The sequence below is a fragment of the Salvelinus namaycush genome, chromosome 8 (assembly GCF_016432855.1).
Source record: "Salvelinus namaycush isolate Seneca chromosome 8, SaNama_1.0, whole genome shotgun sequence".
NCBI classification, from domain to species: Eukaryota; Metazoa; Chordata; class Actinopteri; order Salmoniformes; family Salmonidae; genus Salvelinus; species Salvelinus namaycush.
The window spans coordinates 2,238,528-2,252,714 of record NC_052314.1 but is presented as its reverse complement, the minus strand read 5'-3'; the positions used below and the strand labels follow the sequence as shown (position 1 = coordinate 2,252,714).

Sequence of the window (14,187 nt, the reverse complement as noted above, 5' to 3'; positions counted from 1 at the left end):
AGGCCATAGCAAATGAATTGAAACGAACCTTCACAGAGCCTCTTCTGACTGGAATGATCCTTAGAATTACATTTCCCCTAAATGGCACCAAAAAATGTCTCCCTTTTTATTTGACCACTAAAACCTGTTCTTAGGACCAAACTGGAAAATAACAACTGGTGTAGAAAGTAAACGTCCTCGATGGTGCCAAGTGTGTTTATGTCTGCATTACCAGGAAGTAGGAAACAACTGCAACTTCTGACTATTTCTGGTCTAGCGATCGATGACATCAGAGGACGCTGCCCAACCTTTTCAGACACATGGACCATCTTAAACAGTATCATCCACAATGGGGCAAAACTAAACACAACTAATGAGCTAAATTACATCTTCAAAAACTGAACATTAATTAGGAATAAAATCTGATTAAAAAAAGTAAGATCCCAAACAAATATTACATCCTATATTACAGAACTGCTTCTCTCTTTTGATGCTTATTTTGTGGTGGACGCATCAAAGTGAACCTCCTATTTGCTACTAAATTCTGGAGATACGTCGCATTTGATGGCGTCTTGTACCTTTGCCAGAAAGGGTCAAACTCCTTCAAAAGCTCCATACATTCTAGAAAGTTCCCTCTATTTGTGCTTTCACTAGATTCATCATTGTCACGGAAACAGAGTCCCTGTCTTCCTAACATTGATGTGACCACAACAATTCTCCTCAGATACTCCCTTCTCTCTGCAATATCACTAGCATGGGCAGATGTTCAAATCTGACCAATGTTCCCATGATTGCTAGTTGCCTGGTAGCTTTGCCATGCCACAACACTGTCTCTCTGTGTTTGTGTTCATCTCATGTTTGACAAAGATAAACAAAGCTTTTTTCCTATTTTTGCAGCCATTACTGACAAAATAATCAAATGTAATGTTTTTTGCCAAAACCTCTAGATGGAAAGCAGAAAGCTGTGATCAACACTGTCACCTTTTCTACACATGACCTACTGATAACTGTTTTACAACGGCTACTGAAAGAAAACAACTGAGTATGAAAAGATATGTGTCTGATGTTACGTCATCTGTCTCATTTATAGCCTGGTACAGATAGTAAAACTACATTAAATACAACGTTAACTAGATATCATTGGTGTCATTTATAGCCTGGTACAGATAGTAAAACTACATTAAATACAATGTTAACTAGACATCATCTGTCTCATTTATAGCCTGGTACAGATAGTAAAACTACATTAAATACAATGTTAACTAGACATCATCTGTCTCATTTATAGCCTGGTACAGATAGTAAAACTACATTAAATACAACGTTAACTAGATATCATCGCCACATAACCTATGTGGAATTTAAAAGACACCGTTACCGTTAGCTAGTGTAATAAATACCATTTAAAATAACACAAGCATATTGCTATTACATTGTTATAACTAACTTCTTTTTAAGCAGGGTTTCTCACAAACTTATAAACAGATACAGAGACCCACAGACACACCCAAGGACAGAGGGCTGACGTAAACCTTTCATAAACACTGATAAGAAAAGGGTGCTTGGGCCCGCATTTCACGAGATAATAAGACACACACACACATACCGAAGGACAGAGGACTGACTACGCACACACAAAATCTCCTGTTTAGCTGAACATTTGATAACAAAGAACTTTTGTTGCAAGACTCAGAAGGATGACGCCCAGCTCATCAGGACCAATCTGAGAAGACAACAACCTGTCCAGAACCAACCAAAGGACCAGAACTTCCAGACTCAACCTACTTTCTGTGCTGTATAAAATGTCTATGCATTCTGTTATCTGGGCTTTTTCTGGAGATTCTCTATGAGCCGAAGGAACGAGACCGTATACGCTTGTACCAGATATCTTTACTCATAATTAAACTGTCGCTTGTCATATAATTTATCACCTTGTCTGAATCGATCCTTGACCGGCTCGCCCTTCTCCATATCCAATTATCAACACTAGCTCACAACGTCTGTTACACTGTAACTTAAAAACGTATTGGTTAACAAAGCTTTGATTCTGACCAAAGTCTATAGTAGTGAAAAGTCTCTCTCTCTATTGTAACTTACCACAAATTGCCATCATAGCCTATCTACATGAATGTGTCCTGTCAGAGTCTTTTCCTCTCCGTTAACCGTTAGCTAGCAGTCTCGAGCCACAGCTGACGTTGACCACAATGAGCTACAAGTAGGACTGACGTCACTAGCGGTGCAGCAGCCTCTGCAGCAGCAGCCTCCCCCGGGTCCTAGTGCCCGCCCGGTAACACGGTTAAGATGCGATGGAACGGTTGACGGGAAAACAACAAATCACAGAGAAAATATATTGACTGATATATTGAATTGTTCAGGGTAGCTTTAGCTTTGGCTTTAATCAATTCTGAAAATACTTGAAAACCAAAATAAAAAAGAATAGTAGCCCTCCTCAGGAACCACAAAACCCTCACAGACCAACTTCTTCTTCTATGATATAATGGCGGTCCGCAAACCAACGTTAAAGGTGCATGGCGCCACCTACTGTGCTGGAGTGTGTTCAATCACGGTTTACAACATTTCTAAATCCTCCTACCTAACTCAGAACTTCTGAGAAAATAAAAAAGAGTCCTACTAACTTCTAATAGACCCTCCCCCATCCCCCAAATCCCTTCCAACCCCCCCCAACCCCGTCCAACCTCAATGACCCTACACTTCAATCTTTCCCTCTCTTCAACATCCTTACAACAATATAACAACACATGCTCCACCGTTTCATTGAACATACCCTCCAGACACAAACCATTCACATGCTGCCAACCAAATGTAAGGACCAGTTCAATGTACAATGTCCTAAACACAATCGTAAACACCACCTCTTCCTTCCTAATCTGACCTTTGAATCTTGGTCCACCGACCTTTAGAGGACATATAAATGCCGTCCCTTGTTCTCAGAGTCCCATCTCTTCTGCCACACATCTATCAAAATGTCTCTGATCTCACATTAATATCAATTATATCTTGTTTTAAAGCTCTTTTAGATAACTGGTCTACAATTTAATTTCCTTCCACACCTGAATGTGCTGGGACCCAGCAGAATCTCACTACTACACCCAGTCTCTCAATTCTCCATAATAACATTAATACCTCCAATAGTAGGTCATTCCTACTAGATTTACCAGATGATAAACTATTCAATACAGAGAGAGAATCTGAGCATCCCATAATTCTAACAGGTTGTACGTCCTCCACCCACTGGAGGGCAACTATTATCACCAACAGTTCAACTGAGGGTACTGACAGTTCATCTGTTAGTCTTCTACATATCTGCACATCAAACTCAGGAAGGTAAACGCCTGCTCCTGTGTGCCCAATATCTGGGTCCTTGGATCCATCTGGGAAAAGAGGTCAAAAAGCATAGAAACTTCTACCAATGTAATTGTCAACCAGTTTCCCTTCATCACTGACTTCTGATCAATCTTTCCTTTTGTCTACCAAGGTTAGATCAACAACAGGATCTGGGAGTAACCATGGAGGAACATCCCCTATCACCACAGAAGGGCCAACCTCCAACTCCCTCAAACCACTCTCATCAGCAAGCTTTCCAACTGTCCAACCAAAACCACTGCCTTGTCTACTAGTATATTCCCAACAGTCATCTAGAACAGTAGCAGTGGGATGCTCAACCTCACAGCCTTTCAACCCAATAAGCTAATGACAATTTATTACACCGTATATCCAAAGGCATCTCACCTGCCTCCACTAGTAAGACACATACAGATGTTGATTTAAATGCACCAATACATATCCTTAAAGCTATATACTGGATTCTGTCCAGCTTCTGAAGACAAGTCTTTGCTGCTGTTCCAAAAACTATACACCTGTAATCAATTGTTGTCCTGATCAGAGCTCTATAAATATCCATCAACGATTGTCTGTCAGCAACCCATTCATAACCAGAGACCCACACAACCAACTACCACGAAAGTGATGGAATGAGAGAGAGAGAGACATCGTTACAACACTGTACATAGACATAATATAACGTTTCTTCTTCTTTGGAGTTTAACGGTGGTTGGCATCCAATATGTTGCATTACCGCCCCCAACTGGACTATAATATAAATCTATTTTACTTTGTGATACAAAATGGGAAAAGGGGAATTTATGATGATACTAAGTAACACCATTCCAACTAACCCCACACTCATTAAAAACCCACTACCCCATTCCACTACTTTGACCCTATCTGCTCCTGCACCATGCCAACTAACCCTACACTCATTAAAAACCCACTACCCCATTCCACTACTTTGACCCTATCTGCTCCTGCACCATGCCAACTAACCCTACACTCATTAAAAACCCACTACCCCATTCCACTACTTTGACCCTATCTGCTCCTGCACCATGCCAACTAACCCTACACTCATTAAAAACCCACTACCCCATTCCACTACTTTGACCCTATCTGCTCCTGCACCATGCCAACTAACCCTACACTCATTAAAAACCCACTACCCCATTCCACTACTTTGACCCTATCTGCTCCTGCACCATGCCAACTAACCCTACACTCATTAAAAACCCACTACCCCATTCCACTACTTTGACCCTATCTGCTCCTGCACCATGCCAACTAACCCTACACTCATTAAAAACCCACTACCCCATTCCACTACTTTGACCCTATCTGCTCCTGCACCATGCCAACTAACCCTACACTCATTAAAAACCCACTACCCCATTCCACTACTTTGACCCTATCTGCTCCTGCACCATGCCAACGACCTGGGAGGACGGGACACCACCACTCAACACACCCTGGAACTCTTCTGAAGTCAAATCTCGTATGACCAAATACTTCTCTGGTTCTGAACTCTTCACCACACCTTCTACCTCACTTAACTCTCCCTCATTCATTTCCATTTCACCTCCAGAACTCAGTCTGGCGCACGACTCACTCTGTTTGCACTTGAATTATAACATTTCAAATGTCTCTATTCTTTTGAAAATAAATGTTGTGTAAAGTTTTCTGTTCATTCATGATTGTTTATTATCTACTTCACTTCTTTGGCATAGTAAAGATATGTTTCCCATGCCAATAAAGATCTTTGAATTGAATAGAGAGAGAGCTCCATGTTAATGTATAGGGGACATGAGTCAGTCATGGTTACTCATGGTTATGTGATGAGGTAGCCCCGCCTGCTACTTCTAAATCAGTGTCGGTCCAATAGGGAATGTCCTCTTGGTGTAACGGTCAAGATGTTGGTTTCTCCCACGGTAGACCTGGGTTCATATCCCGTCAGTTACATTAAACAGTCTATTCTCTGAAAGGGGTCAAGACAACCTGTTCCCAACAGTGGGGTCAGTGGGATTGAATAGGGGCCCCTTTCTCCCTCTCTCTGATTGGAGGAGAGAAGTGAAATGGTGTGTCTCCTTTGGTCAACAATACTCACCTTGAAAGACTCCACAGCCTGTTGGAGCTCCTTCAGCTCCTTCTCTCTCTCCTGGAATCTCTGCTGGACCTTCTGCTGACTCATCCCCAGCTGCCTCTGTGGAGAATCACTCTTCAATGAGCTATCAAGCTTTATTAGTCCAGTAGATCAATAGTATAGTAATGTGACATAGGACCCATAGAGAGGAAGGTCTACAATCCTGAGGAAGTCCCTTTACAATATGATATTGTGTTGCTATGTGAATGATTATAGTTTTTATGGTGGGCCTACATGTATCAAGGGGTTGAGACTGAACTTTGGACTCATAAAAGGCCATTCATAATGATAATAGTGTTTGACTTTAGAAAATGGTGATACATTTGGAGAATCTGGGTTAACAAATCTATATACTCAAGGTTTGTGTTCAGATTTGTGTATCCATTTCATTTGAATGATCTCATATTCAAACAGATTTAGTTCCTACTGTATCTTTAATTCTTTGTTTATCAGACAGTCACCAACAAGTTGTTCTGGTCTTACCTGTTTCTCAGTCCTCTCTGCTGCAGCTGACACTGTATCATGGCCTTTATGTTCATCCATCACACACTGATAACAGATACACTGCTGATCGGTACGACAGTAAACCTCCAGCAGTTTGTCATGATGAGAGCAGATCTTCTCCTGTAGTTGTGCGGTGGCTTTGACCAGCTTGTGCTTCTTCAAAGCAGGAGATTCATAGTGTGATTGGAGGTGAGTCTCACAGTAAGAGGCCAGACACGGCAGACAGGACATGAGGGCTTTCCGCTTTCTGGTCCCAGTGCAGACATCACACGCCACATCTCCAGGTCCACCATAGCACAGAGCAGGAAGGGGAGCAGGCTGGAGTCCTGTCTTCTTCAGTTTCTCCACCAGCTCAGCCAACATGTTATTTTTCCTCAGAGTAGGCCTTGGAGTGAAGGTCTCTCTGCACTGAGGACAGCTGTAGACCCCTTTCAGAACATCCTGATCCCAGTAGCCCTCAATACAGCTCCTACAGTAACTGTGTCCACAGGGGATGGTGACCGGCTCTTTCAGTAGATCCAGACAGACAGAACAACAGAACTGGTCCTGGTCCAGCAGAACTCCCTGTTGAGCCATTTGGACGGTTGTTCACTCTCACACAGACAGACGACAGAGAGAATCAGATCAGTTTCGTTTCCTCAGAAGAGAGTTTGTGGGAGGGGGAGGGACTTCCTGGTTCTGCCAGAGGGTTGGGGTTAGGAGGGAGGGAGGGGTTAGAGGAATGGAGGAAGAGAGAGAGGAACTGCATGCAACAGCAAGAGGGAGACAAATAGTTTTGTTCCAAGGTTAGAGCCCTTAACATGGAACAAATGACATAGTTTCGTTTCCACATAAGAGAGTTTGTGAAGGGGAGGGACTTCCTGGTTCTGCCAGAGGGCAAGGGTTAGAGGGAGGGAAGGAGGGAGAGAGAGAGGGAGGGGTTAGAGGGAGGGAGGGAGAGAGAGAGGGAGGGGTTAGAGGAAGGGAGGGAGAGAGAGAGGGAGGGGTTAGAGGGAGGGAGGGAGAGAGAGAGAGGGAGGGGTTAGAGGGAGGGAGGGAGAGAGAGAAAACTGCAGGCAAAGTTGAGAAGGAGACAAATATTTTAGTTCCCAGGTTAGGACCCTTAATATGGAATAAATGAAATAGAGTGGTTAGAATATATAAAGGGTAACAGTTTCTATGAAGTACATATCTATAATGCTTTTAATGAATGTTGTAATGTCTTAAACTGATATGCTGTGATACTAACTATAAGCGTCCATAATAACTCATACGTGGTTGTAAAACTGTACAATGTGTTCTAGATAATTAGCTACAATGGGGGGAGGGGGGACTTGAAATGGATACAATGTACTGTAGGTGAAATGAATACTGGATGTATAGACTGATCATTGAGAATGATGTAACTCTTTACATTACAGTGTGTTTATTGGTGTGTAATTGGTCCTGTTAGTACAGTGGTGTAACAGGTACTGTGATGCCTCATTCTTCCACTGCACCAGCAGCAGTAACCCTAACCAGTAATAAGGCTACTGTCATGGAAAGTGGTACAGCAAATATAAAGTAAGGATTTATACATGTCATCTAGGATATACTGTATGTAATGATATGTCTTCTAGATGGTGTTCTATACTGTATGTAATGATATGTCTTCTAGATGGTGTTCTATACTGTATGTAATGATATGTCTCTGTCTTCTAGATGGTGTTCTATACTGTATCTAATGATATGTCTTCTAGATGGTGTTCTATACTGTATGTAATGATATGTCTCTGTCTTCTAGATGGTGTTCTATACTGTATCTAATGATATGTCTTCTAGATGGTGTTCTATACTGTATGTGATGATATGTCTTTGTCTTCTAGATGGTGTTCTATACTGTATGTAATGATATGTCTGTCTTCTAGATGGTGTTCTATACTGTATGTAATGATATGTCTCTGTCTTCTAGATGGTGTTCTATACTGTATCTAATGATATGTCTTCTAGATGGTGTTCTATACTGTATGTAATGATATGTCCCTGTCTTCTAGATGGTGTTCTATAATGTATGTAATGATATGTCTTCTAGATGGTGTTGTATACTGTATGTAATGATATGTCTGTCTTCTAGATGGTGTTCTATACTGTATGTGATGATATGTCTTTGTCTTCTAGATGGTGTTCTATACTGTATGTAATGATATGTCTGTCTTCTAGATGGTGTTCTATAATGTATGTAATGATATGTCTCTGTCTTCTAGATGGTGTTCTATACTGTATGTAATGATATGTCTTCTAGATGGTGTTCTACACTGTATGTAATGATATGTCTTCTAGATGGTGTTCTATACTGTATGTAATGATATGTCTTCTAGATGGTGTTCTATACTGTATGTAATGATATGTCTTCTAGATGGTGTTCTATACTGTATGTAATGATATGTCTCTGTCTTCTAGATGGTGTGCTATACTGTATGTAATGATATGTCTCTGTCTTCTAGATGGTGTTCTATACTGTATGTAATGATATGTCTCTGTCTTCTAGATGGTGTGCTATACTGTATGTAATGATATGTCTCTGTCTTCTAGATGGTGTGCTATACTGTATGTAATGATATGTCTCTGTCTTCTAGGTGGTGTTCTATACTGCATGTAATGATATGTCTTCTAGATGGTTTTCTATACTGTATGTAATGATATGTCTTCTAGATGGTGTTCTATACTGTATGTAATGATATGTCTTCTAGATGGTGTTCTATACTGTATGTAATGATATGTCTTTTAGATGGTGTTCTATACTGTATGTAATGATATGTCTTTTAGATGGTGTTCTATACTGTATGTAATGATATGTCTTCTAGATGGTGTTCTATACTGTATGTAATGATATGTCTCTGTCTTCTAGATGGTGTTCTATACTGTATGTAATGATATGTCTTCTAGATGGTGTTCTATACTGTATGTAATGATATGTCTGTCTTCTAGATGGTGTTCTATACTGTATGTAATGATATGTCTCTGTCTTCTAGATGATGTTCTATACTGTATGTAATGATATGTCTCTGTCTTCTAGATGGTGTTCTATACTGTATGTAATGATATGTCTTCTAGATGGTGTTCTATACTGTATGTAATGATATGTCTCTGTCTTCTAGATGGTGTTCTATACTGTATCTAATGATATGTCTTCTAGATGGTGTTCTATACTGTATGTAATGATATGTCTTCTAGATGGTGTTCTATACTGTATGTAATGATATGTCTTCTAGATGGTGTTTATACTGTATGTAATTATATGCCTTCTAGATGGTGTTCTATACTGTATGTAATGATATGTCTTCTAGATGGTGTTCTATACTGTATGTAATGATATGTCTTCTAGATGGTGTTCTATACTGTATGTAATGATATGTCTCTGCCTTCTAGATGGTGTTCTATACTGTATGTAATGATCTGTCTCTGTCTTCTAGATGGTGTTCTATACTGTATGTAATGATATGTCTTCTAGATGGTGTTCTATACTGTATGTAATGATATGTCTGTCTTCTAGATGGTGTTCTATACTGTATGTAATGATATGTCTTCTAGATGGTGTTCTATACTGTATGTAATGATATGTCTGTCTTCTAGATGGTGTTCTATACTGTATGTAATGATATGTCTTCTAGATGGTGTTCTATACTGTATGTAATGATATGTCTTCTAGATGGTGTTCTATACTGTATGTAATGATATGTCTTCTAGATGGTGTTCTATACTGTATGTAATGATATGTCTTCTAGATGGTGTTCTATACTGTATGTAATGATATGTCTTCTAGATGATGTTCTATACTGTATGTACTGATATGTCTCTGTCTTCTAGATGTTGTTCTATACTGTATGTAATGATATGTGTTCTAGATGGTGTTCTATACTGTAGGTAATGATATTTCTTCTAGATGGTGTTCTATATTGTATGTAATGATATGTCTATGTCTTCTAGATGGTGTTCTATACTGTATGTAATGATATGTCTTCTAGATGGTGTTCAATACTGTATGTAATGATATGTCTCTGTCTTCTAGATGGTGTTCTATACTGTATGTAATGATATGTCTTCTAGATGGTGTTCTATACTGTATGTAATGATATGTCTGTCTTCTAGATGGTGTTCTATACTGTATGTAATGATATGTCTCTGTCTTCTAGATGGTGTTCTATACTGTATGTAATGATATGTCTCTGTCTTCTAGATGGTGTTCTATACTGTATGTAATGATATGTCTTCTAGATAGTGTTCTATACTGTATGTAATGATATGTCTCTGTCTTCTAGATGGTGTTCTATACTGTATCTAATGATATGTCTTCTAGATGGTGTTCTATACTGTATGTAATGATATGTCTTCTAGATGGTGTTCTATACTGTATGTAATGATATGTCTTCTAGATGGTGTTTATACTGTATGTAATGATATGTCTTCTAGATGGTGTTCTATACTGTATGTAATGATATGTCCCTGTCTTCTAGGTGGTGTTCTATACTGTATGTAATGATATGTCTCTGTCTTCTAGATGGTGTTCTATACTGTATCTAATGATATGTCTTCTAGATGGTGTTCTATACTGTATGTAATGATATGTCTTCTAGATGGTGTTCTATACTGTATGTAATGATATGTCTTCTAGATGGTGTTCTACACTGTATGTAATGATATGTCTTCTAGATGGTGTTCTATACTGTATGTAATGATATGTCTCTGCCTTCTAGATGGTGTTCTATACTGTATGTAATGATCTGTCTCTGTCTTCTAGATGGTGTTCTATACTGTATGTAATGATATGTCTTCTAGATGGTGTTCTATACTGTATGTAATGATATGTCTTCTAGATGATGTTCTATACTGTATGTACTGATATGTCTCTGTCTTCTAGATGTTGTTCTATACTGTATGTAATGATATGTGTTCTAGATGGTGTTCTATTCTGTATGTAATGATATTTCTTCTAGATGGTGTTCTATATTGTATGTAATGATATGTCTATGTCTTCTAGATGGTGTTCTATACTGTATGTAATGATATGTCTCTGTCTTCTAGATGGTGTTCTATACTGTATGTAATGATATGTCTTCTAGATGGTGTTCTATACTGTATGAATTCTAAGGATTTAAAATATGAATCTATTAGAATCTATGTTGATAATAAAGTTGTTAACAAACATAATTGATAATATTTCAACCGGACCGTAACCTATTCAATAAGAGAGAAAAAGAAAATGGAGAGCTACCCCTCTCGCGCGCAGAAATTAATCAGAGGACACCTGACTAGTTTTGAAAAATCTCGCTCATTTTTCAAAATAAAAGCCTGAAACTATGTCTAAAGCCTGGTCACAGCCTGAGGAAGTCATTTGAAAAGGAATCTGGTTGATACACCTTTAAATGGAAGAAAGACGGGCTCGGAAACACAGATAAAAAAATACAAAAATCACTTCCGGGTTAGATTTTCTCAGGTTTTCGCCTTTAGAATCAGTTCTGTTATACTCACAGACAATTTTTTGACAGTTTTAGAAACTTTGGAGTGTTTTCTATCCTAATCTGTAAATTATATGCATATTCTACAACCTGGACCTGAGAAATAGTCTGTTTACCTTGGGAACGTTATTTGAAAAAATAATAATAATCTGACCCCTAGCGTCAAGAGGTAATAACTCTACCTACATGTACATACTACATCAACTAACCGGTGCCCCAACACATTGACTCTGTATCGGTACCCACCCTGTATAAACTCTCCCTATTGTTATTTTACTGCTGTCCTTTAATTACTTGTTACTTTTATTTCTTATTCTTATCTGTATTTTTTTTAACTCCATTGTTGGTTAGGGGCTCGTAAGTAAGCATTTCACTGTAAGGTCTACACCTGTTGTGTTCACCTGACCTGTTCACCGGACGTGCTACCTGTCCCAGACCTGCTGTTTTCAACTCTCTAGAGACAGCAGGAGCGGTAGAGATACTCTTAATGATCGGCTATGAAAAGCCAACTGACATTTACTCCTGAGGTGCTGACTACTACACCCTCGACAACTACTGTGATTATTATTATTTGACCATGCTGGTCATTTATGAACATTTGAATATCTTGGCCATGTTCTGTTATAATCTCCACCCGGCACAGCCAGAAGAGGACTGGCCACCCCTCATAGCCTGGTTCCTCTCTAGGTTTCTTCCTAGGTTTTGGCCTTTCTAGGGAGTTTTTCCTAGCCACCGTGCTTCTACACCTGCATTGCTTGCTGTTTGGGGTTTTAGGCTGGGTTTCTGTACAGCACTTTGAGATATCAGCTGATGTACGAAGGGCTATATAAATAAATTTGATTTGATTTGTTGTATTCAACGCAAGTGACTAAGAAAATGTTGATTTGAATTGATGTGTATACTGTAGCATTAAGGTTACCCTTCACTAGAGGGGCCTAGCCCGAACCATGGAAAAACAGCCCCAGAACAATATTCCTTCTCCACCAAACTTTACCGTTTCCACTGCTCCAGAGTCCAATGGCGGCGAGCTTTACACCAATCCAGCCGACTCTTGGCATTGCTCATGGCTTTGGTGCGGCTGCTCAGCCATTGAAGCCCATTTCATGAAGCTCCTGACAAACAGTTATTGCGCTGCCGCTGCTTCCAGAGGCAGTTTGGAACTTGGTAGTGAGTGTTGCAACCTGAGGACAGACTCGCTGGTCTCGTTCTGGGAGCTTGTGTGGTCTACCACTTCACGGCTGAGCCGTTGTTACTCCTAGACATTTCCTCTTCACAATAACAGCACTTACAGTTGACCGGGGCAGTTCTAGCAGGGCAGACATTTTACCAACTGACATGTTGGAAAGGTGGCATCCTATGACAGTACCACATTGAAAGTCACTGTGCTCTTCAGTAAGGCCGTTGTACTGCCAGTGTTTGGAGATTGCATGACTATGTGCTTGGTTTTATACACGTCAGCAACGGGTGTGGCTGAAATAGTCAAATCCACTCAATTGAAAGGGTGTCCACATACTGCTGTATATATAGTGTATCTGTAAGGTCCCTCAGTGGAATTCAAACACAGATTCAACCACAAAGACCAGGGAGGTTTTCCAAAGTCTCAACGGCTCAGCCTTAGATCGCTGCTCCTGAGTGGTGCAGGGGTCTAAGGCACTGCATCTCAGTGTCACTACAGTCCCTGGTTTGAATCCAGGCTGTATCACAGGGGTCTAAGGCACTGCATCTCAGTGTCACTACAGTCCCTGGTTTGAATCCAGGCTGTATCACAGGGGTCTAAGGCACTGCATCTCAGTGTCACTACAGTCCCTGGTTTGATACAGCCCTTCCAGCCCTTCACTGACAAACTCAGCAGACTCATGGTCTCTGTGTCCGGCATCTTCTTCATGGTAAGACCATGTCATCACATGAGTCATCAGGCTGCACTGTGGATCTGTCCTCAGTGTACACACTGCAGGGTTTGGGTCGATTCCATTTCAATTCAGTCAATTCTGAAAGTAAACTTAAATGCTTTAATTGAAAAGCAATGAAGAAAATAGGATTTGGAATTTTGGTTTACTTTCTAAATTGAATTCATTGAAATGTAACTGATCCTAATCCTGGAATGCTGTTTACTTGTTTACTACCTTTTCAATGTGTAATACGGTAACGAGCTTCTAGCAGCCGACTACCACCCCCTGGTGGATAAGAGCCAGAAATACAACAGACGCTCTGGAAACAGTGACTTGTTGGGGATGGTTTTCCCAGTGTTCCTCATCACTCATCAACAATAGGAAGTGTCTAGAGACCGAGACACGTAACGATGATTCATTGTTTACCAATATGACCAATAAGCATCGTAAACACACAATCCCAGACTAGACCCATTATATAAACCAGGTAGTTTGGGTCCTGGATGCTGATTGGCTGAAACAGTATTTGACGCAACAGTATGATGTAAAAACACTTATTTACTGTTCTATTTAACCAGTTTATAATAGCAATAAGGTACCTCAGGGGTTTGTGATATATGGCCAATATATCACGGCTAAGGGCTGTATCCAGACTCTCCGCTTTGCGTCGTGTATAAGAACAGTCTTAGCCGTGGTTTATTGGCCATATATCACACCTCCTCAGGCCTTATTGGCCATATATCACACCTCCTCAGGCCTTATTGGCCATATATCACACCTCCTCAGGCCTTATTGGCCATATATCACACCTCCTCAGGCCTTATTGGCCATATATCACACCTCCTCAGGC

The 14,187-nt window shown here is 40.1% G+C and overlaps 1 pseudogene; it reads right to left on the bottom strand.

Annotated features, from left to right (window-relative positions):
- LOC120052296 overlaps nucleotides 1-6,740 on the bottom strand; it is a 7,417-nt pseudogene extending 677 nt beyond the window's left edge.
- Nucleotides 6,741-14,187: the final 7,447 nt, after the last annotated feature.